We start from the raw sequence: 12523 nt of genomic DNA on the forward strand, positions 1-12523 counted from the left end.
AGATGAACCATCAGCTCAATATACAAGATTTTAGATGTTATCATTTGAAAACAGAAAATGTTGTGGTCCTGTTTTCAGAAACATGCCTTTCATGAAATGATGTTTCTGAGGAAGGGTAACAGCCTGGAAATTACAAAAATTTGAGGAGCCTGTATTTCAGTGTTTTTAATGTGCAGGAGAAACATACTGGCACTGATATTTCGATTTTTGTTTTATATTCACTGTTGGAATTCTGTGGGTGAAGGGACTACATGAGATGATTTGGATGTTCATCAGTCCTGTATCTTACTGGAAGTTTTTTTTTAAAATTATGCAGTGAAACAAAATAAAAGAATGACAAACGAGAACTAGCTTGGTGTACCTGGAAAAGGAGGAGCAATCTACCTGATGCCAAAAAATGAAGACCCCGTTATTCAAAATCAAAGTCAAAGTCAATGCTGGGAATGAAGTAAAATGATATACGAGTATGTAAACTATAATATTAATCCATTGCGTATATTAAAAATTGCTTATCAAAGTAATTACAATGATAGGCAAATGCAAATGCAATTAGAACTGGCTTTTATAAATAAAGGGTCCATTCTGGAATCAAAGTAATTTAAAATGAAAGGATTTAAAAGTGATTCACAGTCAGGGCCCCTTTTACAATTGCTCTGGGAACACACAATACAACTATGTCCTGTATTAACTTCTGCTGGGATGCTCGGGTTCAATTTTGTACTCCGTGTTATTAACCTTCGATGTGATATAGAGTCGAACTAAACCTATTGGAAAAAGTCTGTTTATTTAACAAAAGCCACGCAGTTTCCATGATGACACAAATAGTATGTTGACATAAGCTGATAGGGAACATAGTTTAACAACTGTTAATGTAAGAGACATAACTTAGATAATGTTTTTAGTAATAAATCTACTTCCATGTTACAGAGATTCATGGAATTTACAGATCATGTCAGTCCTGAATGAGCAATGATGAGCAATGCTTTAATGTCAAGGAAATAGAAGACCCTAGAAGGAGAGGCTTTAGTGCCAAATTGCATCTGTTTGGTTTCCACTGACATGCAATAACTCTGCGAATTCTTGTGAATTCAAAGAAGGTTCCTTCATTATTGGGTGAATAGTTGGTGGGGGGGGAGGGGAGAGGTGAAGTCCTGTTTCACAAAGGGCACATCGAAAACCATCTGCATTTACTGGGAATTCGAAAGGTCCTGCACAAGTATCTGATTTTGGGGAGATGCTGGGTACCCCTCAGAAAGAGGTTATAGTTGCCCCCATGACCTCCTCTATGAGGGAAATGCTTAACATAGTACAAAAGTAAAATTGAAACTGATGGGCAGTTCTGAGGCAACGATCGAGACTTTCGAATGGCATGTTGCCACCCTGGTGCCAGGGTCAGGGATGTCTCAGAGCGGCTACCAGGGGAATGTGAATAGTCTCCTGACACCAATATGTGGGTGAAAAAAGACATGAAGTCCCACAAGAGGAATTTACAGGGTTAGGTAGTAGATTAGTGAGGAAGACTACTGATGTTGTAATCTCTGGATTACTTCCAGTACCACGTGCTGCTGAGTTTAACGAATAGGAAGATAGGTTGGATGAACGCGAGGCTAAAGGAACGTTGGAGGAGGGAGGGTTTTAGATTTTTGGATCATTAGGACTGATTCTGGGGTAGGTGGAACCTTTACCAGCTGAACCTGGGAGATCCTGTCTGACTAATTTAATTAAGTTTTTTTAAAAAAACTAATTAAATATATCAATGAGGGCAATACAGTTGATGTGGTTTACATGAATTTCAGTAAGGTCTTTGACAAGGTCCCACATGGAAGGCTGGTCCAAAAGGTAAGAACCCATCAGATCCCCAAGACAAGTTGGCAAACTGGATCCAAAATTAGCTTACATAAAGGAGGCAAAGGGTGATGGTGGAGGGTTGTTTTTGTGACTGAAAACTTGTAACCAGCATTGTACCACAGGGACAGGTGCTGGGAGCCTTGCTATTTATTATGCAATTGTGTTAATTACTTGGATGTGAATGTACAAGATATGATTTTTAAGTTTGCAGATAATATGGACATTGGTGATGTTACAAAAACAGAAGTTGCTGGAAAAGCTCAGCAGGTCTGGCAGCATCAGTGAAGAAAAAAATCAGAGTTAACATTTGGGTCCGGTGACCATCCTCCACATTGGTGATGTTGTTGTTGGTGGGGAGGATAGTCTCAGGCTAAGACTGATATTGATTAGCTGATAAATTGGGCGCTGCTAGGCAGTTGGAATTTAATCCTGGTAACTGTAAGGCAATATATTTTGGGAGGACAATAAGGGAAGGATGTACACAATGAATGGTAGCTCCCTGGGAATACTCAAGAACAAGGGGATCTAGGTGTGTAAGTCCACAGATCACTGAAGGTGTCAGCACAGACAGATAGGGTAGTGAGGAAGGTATACAAGATTCTTGCCTTCATTGGCTGAGATATAGGATTTAGGAGCAAAGAAGTCTTTATACTATCTTTATAAAGTTATAGTTTCAACTTTATAAAACATTAGTTAGGCCACAGATGGAATACTCTATGCAGTTCTGGTCACCACACTATTGGAAAGATGTGACTGCATTGGAGAGGGTGCAGAGGGGATTCACCAGAACTTTGCCTGCAATGGAAAGCCTCAGTTATGAGGAGAAACTGGACAGGCTCGGTTTTTTTTCCTTGGAGCAGAGGAGGCTGGTGGGGATCTGATTGAGGCATACAAAGCTGTGAGAGGCATAGAAAGGGTAGATTGTGAGAATCTCTTTCTCATGGCAGACAGGTCTAAGACCAGAGGGCATATGTTTAAGATGAAGAGTAAGTGGTTTAGAGGGGATCTGAGGAAAATCTTCATCCAGAAAGTGGTAGAAATGTGAAACCTGGAGGCAGGTTCTCCTGCAACATTTAAGGAGCATATGGACAAGCACGTAAAATGTCAGGCCATTGGTCGCTTTCTAAATCAGCAGGGGGCTTGCATATCCAACAGTTGACAGACTAGCTTACTCAACGTCACGCTATGAGGGCTGAGAAAGTTTCAGACAAGCAAAATCTATACCTTTCACATTTTATTCCAGAAATTCCAGTTCAGGACTGAGATCTGGTCAACCCAACAGTCTCTTGCTAAAGGTATGACAGGAATGTCCAGTGGGATTTCAGATTTAAGAAGCCTCTTCATTTACACTTTTAAAATATGAAAGAAATATGAGCTTGTGAAGGATCCTATCAGAAAAATTAGCTTAATTCTTGTCACATCTGCTCACTTACCTGACGTATTTATTACATTCAGTTTTTAAATAGGTGTAAAGTGTCTAGTACATTTACATTTTTAGACTGCTGAAAGCGAAATGGTGAGTATTTTGAACACAGAAGTTTATTTATACTTTACTCATTGGCTAAATAAAGGTGGTGACAGACAAGTAAATTGTTCTATAACATGTGACACATAGAATTGCTTAAAGGGAAATTCCTACACACTTCCTTTTTCCCAATATTGTGGCTGTAAGGCTACTGTGATTCCATTTACCATTAGGAAGTACTGATTTTGAAATTTTATGTTTTAAGTAAAGCCCAAACATCAGGATAGCTCTCTGACTTAAACTGTTTGCTTGAACAGGATTACAAGAAATGCAGTTTCAATCTTCCCTTTCATTTTGTAAAGATTGCAGATTACTGAAGCTCTGGCTAAATGCTGACCTGTTTTATAATGCAACTGTCATGGGCTAAAAACCTGGCAAGGTCATTGAGTGCATTTCAACATCAACTTTTGACGTTTGTTGGATCAAATTTCTTGAGTTTCTTAATATGTTTGAATAATGACTTTCTTCAGTCAATCTTATAACAATTTGTCCATATTTTATACATGCTTTTCTTGAGATAACTGAATGGTTGCTGCTGTATAATCTGAAAACCAACAAAAATTACTTCAAGACAACACTGTAATAATTAGATTGTATAATTCACATTCTCTATTAATGTCACCATCTTTATTCTACATACAAAATGGAGCAAGAGTAGGCCACTTACACCATCAGCTTGGGCAACTATTGAATAAGGTCATGGCTAATCTACTTACTTCACATTCCTGCCTGCGACTGATAACCTTTCACCCTTCTGCTTATCAAGAATCTACTAAATTCTGCTTTAAAAATATTTAAGGATTCTGCTTCCACTTCTTTTCAGGAAGAGGGTTCCAAAGACTCCCAGCCCTCTGTGAGGAAAATAAGTCACATCACTTTATTTTTGTCTAAAATGGCTGACCTCCTATTTTTACCTGTGACCCCTAATTCCAGATGTTCCCACAAGAGGAATCATCTATTCCACATGCAACATGTCAAGATGCCTCAGGACCTTACATGTTTTAATCAGGTCACCTCTTACACTTCTAAACTCCAGCAAATGGAAGCCTGGTCTGTCCAACCTTTCCTCATAAGATAACACATCCATTCCATGTATTCATCCAGTAAACCTTCTCTGACCTACTTCCAAAGCATTTACATCATTAGGTAAGGAGAGCAATACTGTTACACAGTACTTAAGATGTGGTCTCACTAATGTCCTGTATAACTGAACCATAACTTCCCTACTTTTGTTTTAATTTCCTTTATGACAAATGATTCCTTTAGCTTTCCTAACTGTTTGATATACCTGCATTCTGATCTTTTGCGGTTAACGCACTAGGACACCTACATGCCTGTATGTGTCAGAGCTCTGTAATCTCTCACTATTTAGATAAAATACGTTTTTGTAATTCTTCCGGCCATAATGCACAATTTCACATTTTTCCGTAAGTCACTTCATTTGCCACATCTTTGTGTGATCACAATCTATTAATGTTGCTCTGTAGCTTCCTTATGTCTTCACAACTTGTGTTCCAACCTATTTTTGTGTCAACAGCAAATTTGACAACCACACCTTCGACCCTTTCATGCAAGTCATTGAAGCAAATTGTACAAAGGTGATACCCCTGTACTGCCCCTTGTGGTGGTGTACAAAACATTACATCTTGCTTACCAGAAAATGACCTATTAAGCCCATCTGTTTCCTATGAGCTAACCAATCTTCTAGACATACCATTATGTTTCCTGCTGCGGCATGAAATTTTATTTTTTGCTTCAAATGCCTTCTGGAAATCCAAGTGCAGTACACCTATCAGTTTCCATTTATCCACAGTATATGTTAACTTCAAGCGCTTCAATAAATTGACTAAACATGATTTCCCTTTGACTCTGCATGAGTACCTTGAACTTTTCAAAGTGTCCTGCTATAAATCTTTAATAAGAACTTCCAACATTTTCCAACATGACAGGTATTAAGCTGACTGGCCTTGTAGTTTTCTGCTTTCTGGCTCCCTCCCTTTTTGAATAAAGGAGTTACATTTGCTTATAACCAATCTAATGGAATATATGGAATTTGGAAAATTAAAAGCAATGTATGAATGGCCAGTCCTTTCTTTTGAGACCATAGGATGAAACCTATCAAGGTCCTGAGGACTTATCAGCATGCAGCTCCAACCAATTTGCTCAGTACTGCTTCCCTGGTCATTGCAGTTCTCTCAAGTTCTCTCCTAGTTTATGCAAACCACCTGCCATCTGCTTATTTCCATCATTAATTTCCCAGGTTCACTTTCTTTATGGCCAACACTCATTTTGTTAAGTCTGGTTTTTAAAAAATATCCATTGATATATCTATTTGACTGTACTAGCCAAGAAGTATGAAATTAATACATATCAAGGCCTAACAAGGCCTGGTTAACATTTCTCTGGTTCATTTTGAACATACTGTCACAAAATCACAGTGAGAGTGTAGAAGGCTATTCAGCCCAGTGTGTCTGTGCTAGCTCTCCAAATGAACAATTTAGCTAGGATCACTCTCCTGCCTTCTCCCTGCAACCCTGTATATATTTCCTTTTCAAAAATTCAGCTAATTCCCTTTTAGATGCTTTGATTGAACCTGCTTCTACAGCAATCCTCAGGCAGGGTGTCCTAAAGATGAAAAAGATTTTCTTCATGTTGCTTTTGCATCTTCTACTAATTATTTTAAAAGATGGTGTCCTCTTGTTTTTGATCCCATTATGAATGGAAACGTTGTCTACCTATTTATTTTGTCCAGACCTCTCCAGATATTTGAAATAACTTGTTATTTTTTTCTACTTGTACCAACAGAACAAAAACTGTATGAAGAAAATTCCATCCAACCTTTTAGCCAGATGTGGGGCCACAAAGAAATAAACATATAAGGTACTTTTAGTTTATAGCTGCTATAAATTGGAACAGATTCAGGCAATTGAAAACAACAATAAACTATTTAAAGAAATAGATACGGTAAAATAGTGAGATTGCTGTCTTTATGTCATATTGAAAGCCAAATAAAATCTATAGCTTAGACTGATCTAACCAACACAGTCTCTGTATAGCTCATTTGTTCTTCAAATCCATCATCTTGCAGATCCCTACCCTTCACAATGCCTTCATTTCCTTTGGCTCCATCTATCCAGAAATCTCCCCGGGTTGAAATTCCTTTTTTTTTTGCCAAGTGTTTTCTTTTCGGGAAGGGTTTCCTGCCATGCACAATAGCGATTTTTCTCATTCAATCATCTACCGCTCGCCTCATTAATTATATGTTTGGGATCCATTCTTAGTCAATCATGTGGCAACAGATGCAGAACTGTCACCACTACCATGACCTTATGCCGTGCCATGTTAAACCCTGCTGTGCACCTCTTCAAGTGTTGCAAGCCAAGAACTGCCCTTCGTAATCTGTGGCTACACTATTTATGTGAGCGAGTTGCAGAAAGGTAGGCTGACACCAAGCTTTGGAGAAAGGGACCTTGTGCTGGTGGCTGGGATGGTAGAGAGAAGGCCCACCTTCATCCTGTGGACCATCAATGGAGAGACCACGACCAGCCTGAATTTAGGTAGCAGACAACTGGTCTGGTAGAGAATGACTACAATAATTTAAACACTATAATGATGGATATGAGTTGACAGAAAATAAATAAAATTTTTGGAATTGCTGAATCCCTAACCATCACGGAAACCAATGTCCAATCTATAAACTCCACTAACACTTCTCATTGTGGCAGAAAGGTGGCCAACATCATCAAAGACACATCCCATCCCAGTAATGCTGTCCTACAACCTCTTCCATCAGGCAGAAGATACAGAAGTTTGAACACATGCATCAACAGGTTCAAAAGCAGCTTCTTCCCGGCTATTATTAGACTGATGAATGGACTCTTTAGCTTCAAATAATGTTGATCTTGTTAATGTTGTTTCTAAGGTTTTGGAGTAGATTTGTAGCTCAGGTTGTGGATGTTGTGGATGATTGGCTCGCTGATCTGGTTCGTTGTTCCGCAGACGTTTCATTACCCTGCTGGGTAATATCGTCAGTGCAGCCTCCGATGAAGCGCCGTTGTGTTTTCCCGCCTGGTTTTTAAACTCTGGAGTCCGCTGAGCTGGATTACCTCACTTCCAGTTTTCTTTCGCAATGGAGTGTATATGGGGTCGAATTCTATGTGTTTGTTGATGGCTTTCTTTGTGGAATACCAAGCTTCTAGGAATTCCCGTGCCTGTCTCTGCTTGGCTTGTCCCAGGATCTTGGTGTTGTCCCAGTCGAATTGGTGGTTCTCCTTATCCATGTGGATAGAGATGAGCGAGTATTGGCTGTGTCTTTTTGTAGCCAATTGGTGTTCGCGTACCCTTGTTGTTAATTTCCTTCCTGTTTGTCCGATGTAGTGTTTGTCACAGTCTTTGCAGGGAATCTTATATATGACATTGGTCACGTCCATAGTGGGAAGTGGGTCTTTGGTTCGGGTGAGCAGTTGTTGTAGGGTTGATGTGGGTTCGTGTGCCACTCTGATGCCCAGTGGTCGTAGGATTCTAGTGGTTAGTTCTGATGTGTTCCTGATGTAAGGTAGCGTGATGAGTATGTCAGGGCGTGTAGTATCTTCCTGATGTTGTTCGTGTAGGCATCTTCTGACCCAGTTTTTTGGATATCCATTATCTTTGAAAACCTGGAAGAGGTATTCTTCTTCTTTTTGGTGTAGTTCTGTGCTGCTGCAGTGTGTTGTTGCCCGTTTAAATAGTGTTCGCATGCAGCTTCGTTTGTGTGTGCTGGGATGGTTACTGTTGAAGTTCAGTACCTGGTCAGTGTGTGTGGCTTTTCTGTGTACTTTCGTTTGCAGTTCCACACTTGTCCTGCGCTCTACCATGGCATCCAGGAATGGGAGCTGTTTGTTCTTCTCCTCCTCTCTGGTGAATTTTATTCCGGTGAGGGTGTTGTTTATTAGTTTGTGTGTCTCCTCTAGTTTAGTCCGTTTAATGATGACAAAGGTGTCGTCCACGTAGCGTATCCATAGTTTTGGTTGGATTAGCGGAAGGGCTGTCCTTTCCAGTCTTTGCATCACTGCCTCAGCTATAAGTCCGGAGATAGGTGATCCCGTGGGTGTCCCATTGATCTGTTTGTATGTTTGGTTGTTGAACATGAAGTGGCTGGTGAGGCATAAGTCAAGTAGCTTCAGCATGTTGCCTGTGGAGATGGTTTCACTGGGGTCTTGTTCTTGTTCCAGTAGTGCTGTCATTGTTTCCCTTGCTAGTGGTATGTCTATTGATGTGAATAGGGCGGTAACATCAAATGACATCATGGTCTCTTCGTCATCTATCCTTATGTCTTTGATGGAGTTGAGGAACTTTTGGGCTGAGTGGATAGAGTGGGGTGACTTGTTGACTCGATGCCTGAGTCTCCTTTGTAGCCCCTTGGCTAATCTGTGTGATGGAGTGCCTGGTCGGGAGACTATGAGTCTAAGGGGTACTTCCGGCTTGTGCACTTTTGGGAGGCCGTAGAATCGGGGTGTGTTGGTTCCTTCGGGTTTCATTCTTAAGAAGTCTGTTTTGTTGATCTGTCAGGTCTGTTTGAATCTTTTTAGCGTGTAGAGGATTTTGTTACCTAGTTGTGGTGTCGCGTCAATCTGTACTTGCCGGTATGTGTTTTCGTTGGCGAGCAGCGCCTGTGCCTTTGAGAGGTAATTCTGTTTATTTAGTATTACTGTCATGTGCCCTTTGTCTGCGGGTCGTATTGTGATGTTCTTGTCCTTCTTCAGTCCTTCTAGGGCTTGCCTTTCCAATGTGTTGAAGGTGTTGAGTTCGCTCCTTCTGGTCAGTGTCGCGATCACTGTCCATCTTATGGTTTGTTGTGTTTCTTCATTGATGTTGCTGGTCCTCAGCGTGGCTTCCAGTGTGGCTAGGAATTCCGTTTTGGTGGTGTCTCTGTAGTTATAGTTAAGTCCTCGGGTGAGAACGGCTTTTTCCGTGTCTGTCAGTTTCCTGTCGGAGAGGTTTCTTATCCAGGTGTCTGCTCTGGTATTGTTGTTTTGGTGGGTAAGTGTGGCTAGCTTGTCCTGAAGGGTCTGTCTTTTCTTGGCCCTTGTGGCCTGTTGGCTGATGTTGATGGCTTGTTCCAGGTCTGTTGTCCAGTCTGGGTTGGTAGCTTCCAGGAATAAAGTTTTTTGGCGCGTAATTTCTCTGTTGTATCTGTGGAGCCGGTTGTGTGCGTCGTTTATGTTGTTCTTGCCTCACAGTGTAACCTATATGCCTCACTCTGTCTAAGTTTTTTTTTCCACCCTATGATCTGTACGTCCTTGCTTACTATGATCTGCCTGCACTGCTCGTAAACAAAGCTTTTCACTGTACTTAGGTACATGTGACAATGAATCAAGTCAAATCAGATCAATTCAAATCAAATCAATAAAGGGAGTCCTTACAGGAAATGTGGTAATATCTAGGCATAAGCAGTTCAATGGATAAGACCTGAGCATTAACATCAAGCCTTGATAGTAATGGGTTGACAGGGATGGTGATAGGCCACTGAACCTGGCAGAATCTCAGGGCCTCATTAACATCATATTGTGCAGCCTTTAGCTGGAGGACAGTCAAATGGATAGTCTGACAGATTTATCTTATGATGCTGACTGTGAGAATTATACTGTGGCATACTGACTGTGAGACATAACACACAGGCTGCACCATTATTGGATCCAGATTATGTAGAAAACAGAAAACCACCACTTTTTGTTTGGAAGTACTGGAAAGTTGGCGAGACTGGATACTGCAAAAACTTGTGCTTCAGAACTTGCTGCTTCCCTAAGTAAGCTACTTCAGTACAGTTACTACATTGTCACCTACCCGACAATGTAGAAAATTCACAGGTATGTCCTATACATAAAAGCCGGACAAATCCAACCCGCTCAATCTACTCGCGATCATCAGTAAAGTAATGGAAGGTACTATCAAGCAACACCTGCTCATCAATAACCTGCTCAGTGACGACCAGTTTGGGTTCCGCCAGGGCCACTCAGCTCCTGAACTCATTTGAGCCTTGGTTCAAGCATGGACAAAAAAGCTGAATTCCAGAGGTGAGGCGAGAGTGACAGCCCTTGACATCAAGGCTGCATTCGACTGAGTGTGGCATCATGGAGCCCTAGCAAAACTGGAATCAATGGGTATCAGGGGCAAAGTCTATGCTGGTGGGAGTCCTACCTGGCATATAGGAAGATTGTTGTGGTTCTGGGAGGTCAGTCATTTCAGCTGCATTGCACCTCTGCAGGGTAGTGTCCTCGATCCAAATACCTTCAATGGCTTCATCAATGGCTTTCCCTCCATCATAAAGTCAGAAGTGGGGATGTTCACCACTGATTGCACAATATTCAACACCATTCAAAGCTCCTCAGAACTGAAGCAGTCCATGTTCAAATGCATGAAGATATGGACAACATCAAGGCTTGGGCTCACAAATAGCAAGTAACAAATGTCAGACAATGACCATCTCCTATAAGAGACAATCTAACCACCGCCCCATGACACTCAATGTGTTGTCATCACTGAATCTCCCACTATCAATATTCTGGGAGTTACCATTGACCAGAAATTCAACTGGACTTGCCACACAAACATAGTGGCTACAAGTGCAGGCCAGAGACTAGGAATACTGCGGCAAGTAACTCACCTCCTGATTCCTCAAAGCCTGTCCACCATCTACAAGGTACAAGCTCAGAGTGTGATGGAATACTCCCCATTTGCCTGGATGGATGCAGCTCCAACAACATTCAAAAAGCTTGACATCATCCAATATAAAGCAGCCCACTTGATTGGAACAACATGCAGAAACATGTTGTTCACCACCGACGCTCAGTAGCAGCAGTGTGTACTATCTACAAAGTGCACTGCAGACATTTGCCCAAGCTTCTGAGACAGCACCTTCCAAACCCACAACCAGAACAATTGAGAAGAACAAGGGCAGCAGATACATGGGAACATCAACACTTGCAAGTTCCCCTCCAAGTCAATCACCATCATGACTTGGAAATATATCTCTTTTCCTTCATTGTTGCTGGGTCAAAATTGTGGAACTCCTTCTCTAAGGGCATTGTGGGTCAACCAAAGCAGGTTAATTGCATCACTCAAGAAGGCAGCTCACCCCAGCCTTCTCTAGCATACTCAGGATAGGCAATAAATGCTGGCTAGCTGCTGGTGACTGTATGGGTTCTTATGGTAAGAGTTGTCCCTGTGTGGTTGCCTAGCATAGACGGAAGTCGTAAGCCACATGTAGGTCTGATAGCTCTGTCAACAAGAAGCTGCGCTCTAGCTCATTGTGTTAACTTGAATGTAACAGACGTAGACCAGTATAAAAGCGTCAAGGATGCTACCAGGGCAGTGGGCATTCCCCAAGATTCTGCTCTGTGCATATTTTCACACCATAGAGATATACAGCACAGAACAGACCCTTCAGTCCATTTAGTCCATGCTGACCAGATATCCTAAATAAATCTAGTCCCATTTGCCAGCATTTGGCCCATATCCCTCTAAACCCTTCGTATTCATATACCCATTCAGTTGCCTTTTAAATGTTTTAATTGTACCAGCCTCCACCACTTCCTCTGGCAGCTCATTCCACATATGCACCACCCTCTGTGAGAAAATGTTGTCTTTTGGGTCCCTTTTAAATCTTTCCCCTCTCACCTTAAACCTATGCCCTCTAGTTTTGAACTCCCCACCCCAGGGAAAATATCTTGTCTATTTACTATATCCACATCCCTCATAATTTTATAAACCTCTATAAGGTCACCTCTCAGCCTCCGATGCACCGGGCAAAATAGCCCCAGTCCATTCAGCCTCTCCCTGAAGCTCAAGCCCTCCAACACTGGCAACTTTCTTATAAATCTTTTCTCAATGCTCTCAAGTTTCATAACATCTTTCCTAGAGCAGGGAGACCATAAATGCATGCAGTATTCCAAAAGTGGCCAAGGTGCAGTACAACCGCAACATGATCTATACTCAATGCACTGACCAATAAAGGCAAGCGTACCAAACACCTTCCTCACTGTCCCATCTACCTGCAGCTCCACTTTCAAGGAACATAGAACATAGAACATAGAACATTACAGCGCAGTACAGGCCCTTCGGCCCTCGATGTTGCGCCGACCTGTGAAACCAATCTGAAGCCCATCTAACCTA

This window comes from Rhincodon typus, chromosome 4, assembly GCF_021869965.1.
Source record: "Rhincodon typus isolate 14 chromosome 4, sRhiTyp1.1, whole genome shotgun sequence".
Taxonomy (NCBI): Eukaryota; Metazoa; Chordata; class Chondrichthyes; order Orectolobiformes; family Rhincodontidae; genus Rhincodon; species Rhincodon typus.